Here is a 13,849-nt window from a genome sequence, read left to right on the forward strand (position 1 = left end):
ACATTAAAAAATTAAAGAATGTCCATGACTTCAGTGATGTGCAAGTCATCAATAGTATCGATTTATGACTGCTACACACAGTACTATGAAATCATAACTCCAATATTTTTGTTTGAATACAGATTTTAAGGTGAACATCCTTTCTCAATGCCTGCAGGTATTCCCCTGTTGTGACCATTCGAAAGAAATGTCCAAAGCTAGATTCTCTATATTTTTTCCCCTTTGACACAGTTCCACAGATTCCCTCACTGGTCTTCTGAAAAAAATTTTTTAAAAAGAAAAAAAATTTGTTATTTAATAAATTTATCTATTTATCATTAGATGGCTTTTCTTATGACTTTATTTTCCTTACACCTTTTACTGCGTCTGAAGTTATAGAGATTTCCTATCTTTTTTTTTTTTTTCAAATACAGCAGAATCAAGGGGTTTGCAAAGGGAAGACTGTTGCAGCTGGGGGAGAGTGTGAGGAGGAGAAACAAAAAGGAAGACAGGAAGGCATGACCAGACCCACTGACACTTTGCAGCCCCTTGCCCCTGACTGACCCAGGCTGGCTCTCCTCCTCCTCTTGCTTCTTCCAGAAACCACTCAGCTGCCATGAGATAATCAAATTTTGCTGACCTAAGAATGAGAATAAAGTCATTCTGCCTTTATCCATGAGGGATAGGGGGAGGGAAGGTAGGGTTTTGCTTTCACTGCTGAGAAGTCTGGAGCTGGCTCTGGAAATAGTCATAAAATTTATAAAACACCAGTACAATGCATGCATTCCTGCATATTTGAAAGAGAAGGAAAAACGTGAAAAGCAAGGGGTTTGACTCTCCAGGCCCTCCATATGTGGAATTTCCATCCATATCAGTTGGAGTTCAGTATATGAAAGGCTCACAGAAGCAAATCCAAAAGGATATGTAAAACCAGTAAAGATTTTTTTTTATGTGAAACCTGAAGCATTTAGCTTACTTCACAGAACTGGGAGAGCTACCCTGAAGGCTTCTGTAAGTGTGATTCAACTTTAATTAAAATAATGGCTAGAGAACTACGAAAGCAGAAATGTCATTTAATTTAAATACAGCACCCCCACCCCACCCCCATTCATTTTTCCTACCCCCACCACATAAAAATTCCTCCCAAGGAAGAATGTAAAGTATTTTTCTGAAGATGGTAGATATTTCTATTATACCACAATGCAGTCATTTATTAAGCAAGGGAAACAAAGTTTTTGCAAAAAGTAATGCAATATGTGGTGGAAGCTGCAAAAGACATTAAGTCAAATTTAGAAAGTCTAAACTTGTGAATTCCAAGCACAGTTGTGTAATATCGCCCAAAATAGTTCCGGCACTGTAGCAGTACTGGACAAAAAATTTATTTACTTACATGCATACAGAAAATTTCTTTCAGTAAACTTCTATGCAGTTTTATGAGATCAGAATTCAATGTGCAACATATTCCAGGGAAAAAAAACATTTCCAAACCACTAAAATCAGTGCATTGCTTTTGATTTATTGTGACAGAGTTTTAGGACTCAAAGAAATGCATATTACAGAGCTAACAGAGAAAAGCAATAGCTGAACTATGAAGTCTTTGAACTAGTGTAGCTATGTTTTCAGTTGTATTTGGAGGACTAACAGCAGGCACAGTGAGATTTCACATATTATATGCAACTACTAAGTCCAAGAAAACAGATCTAAATATAATTCAGCGTAACTTAACATAAAATAATGTGCTGCTATAAAGGACGCTACAATGATGGGGTGGGGAGAAATGCATATACTGATATATGGAAATATATCAGTAAGAAAACACAATGAAATGTATCTTCACCAGAAATGTTGTGCACAGTCATTCCAATAATGGCCAGCTGAAATTTTGGTTCTTCCAGCGTATCTCATGGACTGGTCAGGAGCTTGGACTCCTAAAATTTTGCCTTAGAAAGAGTCCTGCCATCCAGACCTGAGCACTGAAGATTATAGGTTTGAAAAAATCTGATATCCCAGGGCAGCCCTAGCAAGCATGCTGCCTCCAGATGGGGACTTCTTGCCTGCCCCAGAGTGGCCTGCAGGCTTCTGCCTGTGCGCCAGCAAACCCAGCAGACCAGGATAACAAAAAAGTTAGTTAAAAAAATTAGAGCTTCCTGAGGATGTTCTAATTACCTTTCATGTAATTCCGAACAGCAGTGAACTCAGACATGGTGCTGAGCGAAAAGACTGTTGCCTGATAATTTTGGCAAATTATTCTTCCTTGATGTACAATTTTGTGGATGCCACTTACTTCATTGTTACATACCGTCTCTAATATGGAGGTTACATGCAAGACATGCCATAACATTTGGCAAAATGCGTCTCCTACTTTCAGTAAGTAAATCCTTTCCTACATTTTTTGCCCACACATGGTTCTGTAAAATCATAAATAGAAAACAGCACCCATTCTGCTCTTCCTGAAAGCTTTAAAAGATTATGACAGATTAAGCGTCATGAATATTTCTTAGTTTATGTCTGCTTCGAAGTGCCTTTTATCACTTGAAATATAGAAGTGCTTGTCTTTTGAGGAAAATGAGTATGGTTTTCTTTGACATAATAAGACCAAGTTACATCTGTCACAGGGGAAAATGCTATATTCATGTCTCCAGGTAATCCATTCACATTCATAGGTCTGAAGGAGTGTCACAAATCCAGATAATGCTTCTGAATGCTGTGTTTTATGTTTGGTCCCGTAATTCACCTTGCAGATGTGAAAAGACAAACAACTGATTCTTATCTACACATATGCTGATTAATTCAGGTTATTTTTTCGTATTTATATTCGTTCAGCCATTAATTTGAGATGTTTTCTCTTGCAAATACTATAACTGAGTTTGATGTTCTTTCTTCCATACTAGTCCCATCTACTTTAGTAATCCTTGTGTATCCTGACCTGGAGCTCCACTGATATGGACGTCAAAAAATACAGGATAGTGGGAAACCACATAACAGCATGATATTGTGTATCCAGTCATCCACCTATAGGGAGAAAAAGAAGCAAATGTTGTCCTGACAAAACACTTATCCACTTCTTTTTGAAGAAATTAAATTAATTTAATTTCTCTGCATTCAAATGTTAGTGTTCCTTTTGTTTTTTTGTGGTTCCCTGAAGTCATAAATGCCTACATGATTCTGTAACAATTATAATGCTTGCTTTAAAATGCCAGTCTTATGTACCCAAACCTTTTTTTTAAGAAATGTTCATTCACTGCATATTTAAAAATAACTCAGCTGCATAGGCAAAACAATTTTAAAATGAGCATACTGTACCTGAAAAGCACAGTATGTTTGTGCTCATGTATTATAGATATATACAGTTTCCACAGCCCCAAATGCTAAAAAGCAACTCACAGAGATGTATTGTGTGATTCTGAACTTCACTTGTCATTGGTTAAACATGATCCTACTGAAACCTTGTGAACTGGGCCCAAAATTTCTGAAACAGCTAGGCTGATGTAGATTTCTTGTTACCTTCTATTTCTCACCAATTCTAAAACAAAAAGTTAGAAAAAACAATAATGTACTCACAGGAGACTCAAATGCTACATGCAGTGTAAGGGAGAAGTAACAGAACAGAGCAGCAAGGATTAGTCCTTGACACAGGTTTTAGTAAAACTACAAAAGTTTCACTAAGCATTTATCTGTAAGAGAAGAGAGTCATAGAACCATAGAATCATTTAGGTTGGAAAAGACCCTTAAGATCATCAAGACCAACTGTAAACCTAACACTGCCAAGTCCACCACTAAACCATGTCCCTAAGCACCACATCTACCCTTCTTTTAAATACCTCCAGGGATGGGGACTCAACCACTTCCCTGGGCATGGCAACCAGTTCCAATGCTTGACAACCTTTCTGGTAAAGAATTTTTTCCTACTATGCAATCTAAACCTCCCCTGGCACAACTTGAGGCCATTTCCCCTTGTCCTATCGCTTGTTACTTGGGAAAAGAGACTGACACGCATCTCACTACGACCTCCTTTCAGGTAGTTGTAGAGAGCAGTAAGATCTCCCCTGAGCCTCCTTTTCTACAGACTAAACAACCCCAGTTCCCTCAGCTGCTCCTCACAGGACTTGTTCTCTAGATCCTTCACCCACTTTGTTGCTCTTCTTTGGATGTGCTCCAGCACCTCAATGCCTTTCTTGCAGTGAGGGGTCCAAAACTGAACACAGTATTTGAGATGTGGCCTCAGGAGTGTGGAGTCCAGGGGGGAAGGTCACTTCCCTAGTCCTGCTGGCCACACTATTTCTGAAACAAGCCAGGATGCTATTGGTCTTCCTGGCCAGCTGAGCACACTGCTGGCTCATATTCAGCTGGCTGTCAACCAACAACCCCAGGTTCTTTTCTGCCAGGCAGCTTTCCAGCTGTTCTTCCCCAGGAAGGTGCTATTGGGAGTGTCCTAAATCCTGAGTTATAACAATTTTATTAAACTGCTAGGTATGGTAAAAGGAGACTGTGGAAAGATGAAAGTCAAAAATGATATGATGACTGTACAGGTATGTAATTGTTAAACAGATAGAACAATACAGTAGTGCACTGAGTTGCTTTGGAGATCCCAAATGTCGTCCCTTCACAGGCTGTGAAGCCTTTTCCTGCGGAGCTGGCTTTTCTGCATCAAAGTCAACTTGTAAGTTGCATGTCTAGGCAATGCTTTGCTACCCCTCTTCTGTAGCTTTTCCCCATGTCCCCACCCTGTACACTGCATTTGGGCATTGTAGCTATGTCATGAGTTCCCTGCTTAGCCAAGCTGGTCTCCCAGTACATCTACATACTGTGACAGAATGTTCTTGTGCTTGCAGGAGGCTGTCCTTAAATCCCTGCCAGCTGTCCTGGGCTCCCCTGCTCTTCAGAGCTGCTTTCCATTGGAACCCACCTTGTTTCCAGACTAAGTCCAGATCTGCTCCTCTCAAGTGCAGGATCTGTATCCTGCTACTCACTTTCCTCACCCATCGCAGGATCCACTCCTTCATGTATGCTGCAACCAAAGCCACATGGCACCCCTGCACATCTTCAGCTGTGTTCCGAGGCAGCAAATTCTAGTCACCCTGATAGGCCCACCTCACCCACAGTCTGTGACCTGCAGGCTCCCTCAGGCTACTTCAAGAACATTTTACCGACTTCCTCACCCCAACCAGGAGCTCCGTAGCATATCCCCACCACCAGGTCACCTTTACTGTGCCAGGGGGTCCTGCGGAGCTATATTCAGACTGCCTGTGAAGAAGATGGTTTTCTCCTAGAAGTCAGGCATGAACACATAGTACTATCTTTTTCTTTCTTTTTTTTTTTTTTTTGACTGTGACTTCTTTTGGAACTGCTTTCTGTTTTTAATAAATGTTGTTTTAAGGCAGCTCTTCAGTTGTGGACTGTGAGTCATTAAGCCAGAGGCAGTGGAAACGTAGGGCTCTTGACGCTAACACAGACCAGCTAAGATGATACTGGTTATACAGGGAGACTGCAATCCACATTTTACTGGGAAAATCACTGTTCTATTCAGAGAGGCAGTTAAATGCAGGACAGTTAACAGGGGTTCATGGAGAGAGAGTGACGGAGAGAGAGCTGGAAGAAGGAAGCAAAGCCCTGCATTTTTCTGACATCACACCAACACGCCTCATCAAATGACAGATCAGCATGTGAAGAAAGGTGAATCAAAATTACCCCAAAAGGCTTAATATGGTCCAATTTGAAAACCTTTTGTCTTTTTACCTTGCCTGTATTCTTGCCTTGACATCCTGATCACCCTTCTCCAAAGGGAAGTACACCCCTAGGCTTGGCGGCTGCTGAAGAAAAGGATCAGACTAAAAGGGAGCATAAGACCAGAGAACCATGTCACTGACTCCACTTCAGTTGTTATTTAAAAGCTTTTCTTTCTTTGTTATTAATCTTTCTTCTCCAGAACCAAAGCAGAAATGTGAATACCTGTTTAAATTTAGCAGAAAGTAATTTCTGTCTATGAAACAATAAAAACACCATGAGAATTGGGCGTGTGGCCAGATTTATTCCACAACATGAAAACCCTGTAGGCCTTCAGGACACCAGTGAAACACTGGGGAAAAATTGGTAAAAGTGGGTTCCAGGAAGAACTTAGGAGTTGATACAGCTAGCCACTACGAAATAAGAGAGATAGTTCATGTATAAGCATCTTACAAGCATGACATGCTAGAGTCTGGCATGAAGGCTGGATAGTTCATTAACCCTTATACCATACAAGCAGTAGTGTAACCAGATGACAGTTAGCATAACTTCTAGCTATCCTTGAGCACAGCATTCTTCCCCTAAAACCCTTCCTGTCTTCTCTCAAAGAAAATATTAAAATTACTTTACCGACAATAAAAAAAATGAAGCCACTCATTTTTGCAAATCACTGTATTTTCTGTGAGTCAGATTGTAATAAGAAACTATTCTGGGTTCTGCTAGGCCTTCTTTCCCCTTCTGTATTGACAAGATTTCAAAATATTTAAGGGTCAAAATATTTCTCCAGTACAAAGGGTACTTATTTCAAACTGGTTTTTATATGTACATTTTATCTATACCAATATTATATAATCATATTACATTTCCTGTAACTGTTTATTTTATATAAAGAATAGTCTTACTTTAGTTACCGAAATGTGAGAGTAGCAGTGGGTGAAGAGATTAGATGCTATATTTGATCAGGCAAATCAATAATTGTGTAATAATAACATATATGTTACAGGGGCATTTCCTTTCAGTAGGGAAGGACAGAAATTTACAAAATATTTATTTGTCTGCCAGTAGTATTTTCCCTTTCTGGGAAGCGTGATACACAGAAAACTAGCCATTTTTGGCCACATTTGCAATACAATAATACACACACGTGTGCATGTGCATTTGTCTGCCTGTCTTTACCTTCAAAATATGATTGCCAAATTTAAAAAAAAAAAAAACCTGCTTAGACATACAGTATTTTCTCAGCAGATTTATTCCTGTAGGACTAAATTAAAAGATGTTCTGGGTCAGAACAAAGGTCTTCTTCACTATCCTGCCTCCAAAAGTGGCCAACAGCTAATGTCTAGGAAGGAAGATAAACATTGGAACAAATGTATGGATTCTTTACCCAAGCATCATATGAGTATAATCAGTACTCATAATCAATACTGATTATGAGTATCACTATTTCAATTTTTCATCAATAATTTAATTTTCCTTATTGTCCTCAACCACACAAAATTAAAACACACTAAAGATGTGTTTAAGCCGTCACTTGTCCAGACTGGATCTGATGCAGGGAACAGACACAGAGCTTGGTGGAAGACTCAAATTTGGGACTTTTTGAAGAGACAGCAAAAACTAGAATATTTTCCAGTTTGAACACAACTACTATACACATGACAAACTCATTTAGTTTGGTTTTGAATGAGAATTTCCTGACATTTTGCATCCAGTATTCTGCTCTCTGCTTTTCTATATTTTTAATTTATTCCTTCAGATGTTACAACGCAGAAGACTTCTCAAAGTGCCTATGCAAATGGCGGTAATCATTTACAAATGCAAAAGCTGAAATAAATACAAAAAAGAACTTGCACATTTTAAATTAGACATTTAATTAGGTGTTTGACAGTGTTGTCCCATTTTAATATAGTTCCTATGGATGTGGTTTATGAAAGAAATGCAGATTTTATTTCTCAGCATAATGCAAAGAGTTGAAAGCTTCTAATCACCATATATCTTTACTCATAAGGGGAAGCAACTCCGAAATGGCAGCTGCAAACCTGACTATCTAAGGATTGAGCTATAGCTAAGTTTAGGGGAAAACTAGTGGTTTGTGTTTTAAGTGGCTTGGGAATCAGACAACACAACTGTAAGAGAAAACCTCAAGGCCCGACTCTCAGCTGATGTAAATCAGTCTAGTTGCTCTACAAATGGATGCAGGATTACACCAGCTAACATTGGCACTCATTCTTGATTCTTTAGTGTCTGCTCCAAAAGACAAAGTTACAGATGAAGCAGGCTTGTTAGGAGACAAATTACAGCATTTTTATTAACCACAAGAGTACACAGATCCACTGGTCTTTGCTTACACTGACATGAGCACATCACTATAGGGTACAAGCAAGAAGTTTAACACTTAGCCAAGTCACACCATACTAATATTAAATCCACCTGACTCCAACACATAAATCTTCCTTTCAAAACATGAGTAACTAATGTCCATCAGCTCTGAGTGGGATACGCTGTTAAGCACCAAAGTGACTTGAGACTTTTCGGTAGCCCAGGGTATGCAGCAGCATTGTTCAATTCACAGTGGCAGCAACTTCATGCTCCCTTTTTTGAACATCTTTTCTGCTTTCGTATGACATACTAATCTACAATGTGCTTCAATATAGTTTGGCGACCAATGATTAATCCTACCTATCAGTTGAACCCCTGAGGATTTAGCCAGTTGAGATTCCCACACCAATGCCAATTTCCATGCCAAGAGCAAACACTGAGAGTCACCTCCAAAATTCAGAGGGCAAGCAGCAGCTGCAAAAACTCTCGTATTTTCAAGTCCAGGCTGCATATTTCAAGCCTGAAACACAGTGGTTAGAAAATGAGTAGCATCCAGTTTCAAAGACAGGTACAAGGTAGGAGGGTTTCTGCTAGCTTTTTCAATTAAAAGTTTGTTAGCAATTACAAACATAGTTCTCAATAATCAGAAGATTTGTGATTTCTTGCAGTACCATTGCTTGTCTCTCAAAATCTGTGTATTACAGATTTTCTGTCCCCATTTTTTAAGAGAATTTAGTATTACTGAACAGGAACGTATTCACAACTCAGGGCACCGAAGTTCTCTGAATATAAAACAAATGTGGCACAAGTATAAAGATATTCTTTTCTGCCATATAGCTTTCACCTGAAGAGAGGATGGATCAAGTCTTGCCACCTTAATCCCAAACAAAAAGTACCACTGACTTTATTGCCTGTAGGATTTCATTGCATATTGGGCTGCAGTCAAACCTGTTGGTTGTTGGCCTCTTCGTGTAGACTACCTTCAAGGATGCTGACTGATTTCAAATCTCATTTTAACTTCACTGAGAACTACTTGAATATGTGGAAAAAATCCATAATATGTCATGGAAAATGTTTTATTTTTCCTGTCTTTAAAAAAAAAAAAATTCTGTTCTTTATTTGAGGAAGGATCCTAAATGAAAGCTCAGTCAAACTACAGACTGAATAATTCAGATACTTAATATAAATTCTATTGAAACCCACTACTGTAATGCCTTTCATTTTATATTTTTCATTTTATTCTTAGCATTTTGTAGCAGAAGGCCATCGTGAACTTGTTTCTCCTGAGCCACTGGACGACTACAGATGATACTGACTTTTAACCACTATCAGTCAATAATTTGTTGTGTAAACAGGATCATTGTACTCTACACACTCTAGTGAGTCCAAGGTTCTATGATTTGTCTTCACCCTGCGTCTGAGACGTAAAGTACTCCACTCAATAACAAGAAAAATCCTCACATTTCCTTACTAATTCCATATTTAGAATGAAGGGCACACCAGGATTTTGGGGAAAAAATGTAAGGCACAGATAGCCAACTGACCAAATGGATGCATGTCATAATGTCATTTTCAGTATTTTTCAGTCATTTTCCGTGTTTAAGATGTTGGATGCCTTTTAAAAGCTCTAGCATGCATCACATTGAGTTTGCTGTATTAGTTAAGATTATGTCAATTTTGGAATATATTCAAAGTGAATTCTGTGTGTAGAGGGAGGAACATAAGATCCTCTGGCTTGATTTATCTAGGGTCTGAACAATTGTGGCCATTGTCTAAATTTGGGGAAAATGAAGGACACTTAGGTAAAAGCAACAGTAGCTTCTAAATGTTGATATGACCAAAAAAGGCCACCACTGAAAGAAATAAATACAGTTCCAACTTGTCCAAAAATCTTCTTGTATTACACAAAAGTTGCCAGCCAAATGGAATATAAATGCATTCTTCAGTCTTAGGAACAGGGAACAAGAGCTTTTATATAAAATGCAGGGAGTTTATGAGAAAAAGAGACGTGCCAACAACCAGCTTTTGGATGATAATATTAAAGAACATGATCAAAATCAGTGGTAACTCCTCCACTGAAAGGTCAGGAGACTCATGCTGGCTGAAATTTGATGATGTGGGATGTTGCGAGTAGTTAATCTGTAATGATATCTCCAACCATCAGCAAGACTAAGGATTGAACAACCTTGAACACATAATTATCCTCTCAAATCTCAGAAATGGAGCACGTGAGTGCTTGTTTGCCTTGTTATGTTCTTTGACTTTTCTCCAAATATGAAAAGGTATTTTCCTCAAGGATCATCAGAAACATAGATCAAGTTTAATATTACATAAAATATAACGTGCAGAGTAGTATAAGCAGTGTGAAAGGCACTAAGCCTCTAGTCTGAAGAAAAGGGGAGTATTCCTGGCTTTTCAGCTGATATATTGCATCAAACCATATAATCTCGCCATCAAATAATCTCTCTTCAGTTTCTCTTTTTACAAATAGTAATAAAGTTACCCATCTTCTTTTGTGAGAAGTTAAAGTATATGTCTAGCAATTCAAGTGTCCTAAGCAACAAATACAGATGAACTTGAATTCTCATACAGAACAGAAAGAATAAATTAGAAGAATAACATGAGGCAAGATGAAACAGTAGACATGTAAAGGAACTAGAGATGTAAGATATTTAAGATTGGGAGAAATAAGGGCAGAGGCAATGAGGCCAGTGCTGTCTGCTGGAAGGGTACTTCTGCCTGATGTTCTCTAGTACATGGATGTTCTGTGGATATTTTTTCATTAGATATCTTCTGCTCAGTTGCCTACAATTACACAGGATGAGACTGACAACTCCATGATTATTCTAGGCCCTGTTTCCAAATGTGCACTAACTCTATGTTTTGAATATCCAAGATTAGGAAAAAAAAAATGGAGCCAGCATCCACACTGCCTGGCCTTAAGGAAAGCATTCAACTATAACATGCATACTGTAAGAACTGGAAATATTTTTTCTGTTGAATCAGATAATGTTTAACAGATAGTGCCTTGCTTACAAGTTTTCAGTTATTCCTGACTTCCCTTTTTTTTTTTTTTAATCGCTTAAAATATGCAGATGCTGGTTACTAGTTTTACGAAAATGAATAATCAGGAAAGAAAAGAAAAACCTGTTGTAACAGCAATGCAGGAGTAGTTCTTTACATGCCCTTGAGTGGTTGATTTGAAGTGTGATTGCTTTTATTTGAAACATGTGAACAAAGTCCCATTATGACCAGGATCCTTTAAGAGCTTTCCAAAATACAAAAAGATTTGTGTGCGTGTGTGTGTTCTGCATATATATATATGGGGGGATACATGAGTTTAGGTACTTTATAGCAGCTTTACATGTAAATCTATGCACACTATGCAAAGTTTTGGGAAATCTACTGCTGAACAAGAATTTTCTGGGTTTTAGTTAATGTCCTTTTCCTTCTAAATCAAGATATCTGTCTTAGTAGGCATGACTTGTAACAGCTCTTTTAAAAATGCAAGACTCCTCTGCTTGCTTCCTCTGCTTGCTTTGTTCCTTTCTCAACAGTCAAACCAAACCAATCCTATCATATGCTAAGCACCAAACTGTCATGAACTCCCAGAAGTCAGAGACACTCATTCAGTGTCACAAGGATTGAGCTCTGTACAAGTTCACTGGCTTACCACACCATCTCTGAAATGACAGAAAAACTGTACCTCCCAAATGTGACAGCAATGTGATTGATTTTATGCTGGTAAAGGTGTACCCACAGGGTACTCATAAATACACTAATAGCTTGCATATGTGAGGAATAACATTGTTTTCTTTAATTCCTGTGGGAAAGGGAGGGGAAGATTGTATTTTATACGTGTAGACTGTTGCTGTACAATTTCCTTTGGTGCCAGATGCTAATATGTTGTGCTTACAGAATGCCTAAAAGGTAACATCTGAAAATTTATAAACATTAAAAACATACATTTATTTGAAAGGTTAGACATAAATACTACAGGTATACTTCTTTTACCTGTACTCAAATGATGCGATATCACTGCTTCAGCAAAAAACAATTTCTTTAGCTATTTCAAAATTTATATTTATGGTTCCTCTCACCTCTGTTACAGCATGCCATCCTAGGATGATCATACACTCTCTGATCTATGTAGAAGCATTGATCATTTTAACGAATTCACTCTAAATTCTTGTGCATTTCTACTCCAAGGCTACAACAAACTTCACAGATTTTTTTTATGGAGACGGTTCTGCTCTTAAAAGATGACTTACAAAATGGAGAGAGACTACGCAAAGAAGCGACAGAAGTCAGAAAGAGGTTAGTCTTCATAGCTTTAGCCCTTTGTTTTTGATGGTGTCTTGGTCCAGACCTCTCATGGCCTGAATGTTTTCTCATTAGTGCATAAATTCTGTAGCAAGGTGCCAAAGGTCAGATCCTCGGCTGGGGTAAATCAATAGTAAGTTCCACTAACTTATCAAAATTATGCCAGTTAATACTGCTGAAGGTCTGTCTTCTTATCATTTGATTGCCATAGAAAATCAGTCACATTTTTTGCTCAGCGCAAGTATATCAAAATAATACTACAGTAGAAGCACTTTTGGGTAAAACAAAGGATAACATGCAGTACTTCATTTTCTGTGTGAGTCTCTGAAGGCACATGTTGGCTCTAACCTGACTGATATACAGTGTTCCCACTCATTCAGCCTCCGTGGAGCAAAGCAGACTTGAAAAGGTCCAAACAAACTTATATGGTAAGATCTAGAACAGATTTATATTAATCCTATGTAAATTCATGCAGACTTAATGTGAACTGTCTCTTGAAACCAGCTTCACAGGACAGTATTTCTTATTTTCTATGATGCAATTCATTTTGGATAAAATAATACTAAACCTGGAAAAAGCTCAGAAAAAGGGGGAAAGCCGACTAAAAAAACTGTTCAGGGAATTGCTTGAGCTGCTTACAAAATCTGAAACTCAAACCTCCCAGAACACATAGCTCTAGCTAAACCTAGATTTTCTAATATTAACGTTCAGTCGGCTCTTTGTACCTTAGACTAGCATACAGAAGAACCATGGAGAGTATATCCAGCATTGCAACACTTCAGTTTCCCTTTATGTTTTTCTTCTATTGTAGTTTTTATAACAAGTATAATGGGAAGCTTTCTTTTGGCAAAGAAGCTGATTAAGTGTTCCATTTAATAGCATGATGCAAAGAATGCTTTCTTCAAACAAGGCCCCTGTTCCTTTTCTGACCAAATGGAGTTCTGTCAACTCTTTTGTTTGTACATGTACAACCTGTATTGAATCAAATTGAATAATGTAATTACACTACACTGAGGTAAGCATTTTGGTCATTAATATTGTAAGAGCCAAACGTCTTACCTGCTGTCTTCTTCCAGCATTACCATCCCTTATTTCCCAGAAACCACTGCCACAGTAATCACACTGTTTTAAATTCAATTTCTTGTGAAACCCATGTCTGCCTCCACAGAAGGTACCCAAGGAAACAAAGACGAAGGTGACTGAGAGCCTGAAATACCTGAATCAACATCCAGATAGCATGCACATTTTCATCCTCATATGATGCAGTGTGGGTACAGCTAGTGTCAGAGCATGTAGATCCATTTGAACACTGAACTTTATGTTGCAGAGTCACAAAAACCGTGAAATCATAAAAATACAGAAGAAGGATCTAACTCTAGGTACAGAGTCCAACTATTGGTATTGAAAATGAAAACTGTTAGCTTTGTTCCAAATACGTCGTTGTCTGTTAGGGTGTTGTAACACAGTTAGACAGTTATGTGGTGGTGCTGGAGATGTTATTAGA

Source organism: Nipponia nippon, unplaced genomic scaffold (genome assembly GCF_047370975.1).
Source record: "Nipponia nippon isolate SJK-2023a ecotype South Korea unplaced genomic scaffold, ASM4737097v1 scaffold_8, whole genome shotgun sequence".
NCBI lineage: Eukaryota > Metazoa > Chordata > Aves > Pelecaniformes > Threskiornithidae > Nipponia > Nipponia nippon.